The sequence below is a fragment of the Amblyomma maculatum genome, chromosome 3 (assembly GCF_055883805.1).
Source record: "Amblyomma maculatum isolate TAMU_Amacu chromosome 3, ASM5588380v1, whole genome shotgun sequence".
In the NCBI taxonomy this organism is placed as follows: Eukaryota; Metazoa; Arthropoda; class Arachnida; order Ixodida; family Ixodidae; genus Amblyomma; species Amblyomma maculatum.
Window position 1 is genome coordinate 22,766,578 of NC_139346.1, and position 3,355 is coordinate 22,769,932.

The 3,355-nt window shown below is 53.2% G+C and overlaps 1 pseudogene; it reads left to right on the plus strand.

Annotated features, from left to right (window-relative positions):
• Nucleotides 1-1,088: 1,088 nt before the first annotated feature.
• On the plus strand, nt 1,089-2,979 carry LOC146194332 (uncharacterized; annotated as a pseudogene).
• The last annotated feature ends 376 nt before the right edge of the window (nt 2,980-3,355 follow it).

Genomic DNA, 3,355 nt, shown 5'->3' on the forward strand with positions numbered 1-3,355 from the left:
GCAGTCAAATCCCACAGAAGAGGACGCCTTTCGAAACGGTTGTGATTGATTCCCCCGTTCTCGAAATCAGCAGTCGAGCGCCCTTACCATTGAGACACCACGACAGTGGTTTAAAAGCAAAAAAAAAAGTGCTCACACAACTCTATTGTGCATACAGACAGCACTGTAGGCATAGAGTGGTCTGTTCAAACTGCCTTCTGCTATATGAAGCAGTCTGAGGTGGCATATGTTTTCGTAGCTGCGGTAACGAGACAGAAACGAGAATATGCGATTTCTGAGCGTTTGCAATAACTTTTATTGAAGGCAACCTGTTTTGCTTTGACACGGCGGTAACGACAGAACCACTTCGTTTGAGGCACCTCTTGCACCTCTGGGAGGCCCGGCATAGCCTCATCCGCCGATGGCGCCGGCAGAAGCATAACCGCAAACTCAAAATTAGAATAGCGGCACTCGCCCAAGAGGCAGCCGAGTATGCGGCCCAACTCGCTGACTCAAACTGGGTAGACCGCTGCAACACCGCGGCTCGACAAATGTCGAATCGGAGCACATGGCGCCTGTTCCGCGTATTGATTGATCCGAACCAAACACGCAACGAAACCCAGAAACACCTTCAGAGAGCTATTCATGCTTTCCATGGGGACACCACTAAATTGACTACAGCGCTGAGAGACAAATATCTCTGTAGCATCCAGGACTCCCGCGGGTCGGCATACTCATATGCAGGCTCTGAGAATGAGGAGCTGGATAGACCATTCCAGCTCCACGACCTAGAAGCGGCACTGGCAAAAATGAAACGTGGAACAGCCCCCGCACGGGACAGAGTGACGGTTAAGCTCCTTGCTAACCTCCCGGACTCGGCATACCTGAGCCGTCTACACTATTTCAACGCCATATGGGAAGGGGGCACACCTCTCCCAATGGATTGGAAAACCGCATTAGTCACCTTCATACAGAAACCCGGAAAAGCCATCAACATCGAAAACCTTCGACCCATTTCATTGACTTCTTGTGTGGGGAAGTTGATGGAAACCATGGTCAGGGACCGACTCTCTCAATATTTAGAGCTTAAACCCGCCTTTGCGGACACAATGTGCGGTTTCCGCCCACACCGGTCCGCGCAGGACGTCCTGCTCCAACTTCACAAAGACGTCTTGGCTCCGGTCGAATACCCCAGTAGCGACAAGGTGGTCCTCGTCTTGGACCTCAAAGGGGCCTTCGACAATATAACCCACGACATCATCCTCACACATTTGTCGCAGACAAACTGTGGACCAAACACGTTTAGGTACATCCGACAGTTCCTCACTGATCGGCAAACCTATATGCGTATCCAAGACCAGAAGCATGGCCCTTACCCTTTGGGTACGCGAGGAACTCCACAGGGAGCGGTCCTCTCTCCCCTCCTCTTTAACCTCGCCATGGCGCACCTCCCCCATTGCTTAATAATGTCCCAGACATCAGGCATGCTCTGTATGCCGACGACATCATGCTCTGGGCAACACATAGGTCGCTAGGGCAGATCGAGGCCAACCTGCAACAAGCGGCGACTATCGTGGACGGATATGCTCGTCGCTGTGGCCTGGAATGCTCTCCGACCAAATCAGAATTCGTACACTTCCGGCCCAACCCGAAGTGTACCACTAAAATTGCCCTTGCCCTTGCAAGCGGCCCCATCCCTGGACGAAATGAGATAAGAGTGTTGGAACTCTTTATTCACTCCGCAAGATTGGAGACCAGGTGGGCCGCATGGTCCGTCGGGTATCTAACAAGCGGGGGGGGGGGGGGGGGGTTACGATGCAAAGACGCCCTGAGGCTGGCCAATGCATTCGTGACCAGCCGGATACTCTATGCGGCACCCTACCTCCACTTGCGGAAATGCGATGAGAGTGCCCTAGAGGTGATCCTTCGCAAAATTTATAAGCGCGCCCTCGACCTCCCCATAACGACGTCCAATCAAAGGCTCATTGCTCTAGGGGTGACCAACACGTTTTCAGAGTTGCAGGAGGCGCACTTAAGCAACCAATACTTGCGGTTAAGCAAATCACCTGCAGGCAAACGCCTCCTAGACAGCCTGCACATTGCTTACAATGCGCGAACAGAGGAACGAACCGAAGTTCCAGAGGACTGGCGCTACGCGCTCAAGGTTCGACCTCTGCCACAAAACATGACAAAGGAGACTCACGAGGGGCGTCGCATAGCGCGTGCGGCGAATCTAAAAGAGCGCTACGGCTCTCGTCCGGAGTCCTCTACACGGATGCTGCTGGCCCACACCATGGAGGGTGGTACACGGCCGCAGTCATCCACCAGAACACATACATTCAGGGACTCACTTTCCGCGCAGAGGAGGTCGCCATAGCGCTGGCCGCTGCATAGCATGACTACAGGGTTATCATCACTGACTCCCGGGGAGCTTGTCGAAATTTAGAGCGGGGCGCATTTCGCAACGCGCCGCCGAAATCCTCCGCAGATGTGAGTACCGCGATCGCCCGGACAGCCCCAGCACATGCGGGACTCGAGGGGAACGAGGCCGCAGACGCCTCAGCCCGCGCGCTTAACCACCGGGCATCGCCTCAACTCCCGCCGCTTGAGGAACTGGAACCCAATCCGGCCATTACCTACGAAGAAATTGCTGACTTGTACAAAACTCGACACTGTCTTTTTCACCCCCCCGCTAAAGGACTAACTAAAACTGAGGAGCGCTGGCTCCTTCGTCTATACACCAATGCAGTTCTGTGCCCGGCAGTACTGCAGTATTTCAATCCGGCTTTTAATGGCGAATGCCCGCACTGTGGGTGCGCATTTTCAAATGTGTACCATATGCTGTGGGCTTGCCCCTCTAACCCCGCTTACTCCCCTTTCCCTTCACCCACCCGAGAGAGCTGGGATGCTGCCCTGCTCGGCTGCTCTACCTTGGAGAGCCAACGTCCTCTCGTAGCTAGGGCCCGAGCTGCCGCGGAAGCCACAGGAGTCCCGGACTAGGGGCCCCTCCTAAACTTTGTAAGAGGCTGGCCCTTAAGGCCTGCCTCCCACCTTCTTTTTTCTTTCTCTCTCTCAAATAAATATTATATAACAAATGCTTTTCACCACCACCACCGCTGCTTGTGGCGCGCGCGTCGCTCCGGAGTTACATGCGCACGATGCCTATAGAAAATACCATTATCATGCAAGAAAGTATATATAGGACAAACCGGAAGATGCGTAAATATTCGCCTGTGAGAACATCTCAAATCACTCACTGATGCAAACTACTCCCGTTTGAAAGATCACTGTCACAACTATGGAAATGATGAAAAGAAAAACAAGAAAAACAATTGCCGCCCTTTAGTTTGCGAACACTAAAATTTTATTTCGGCAC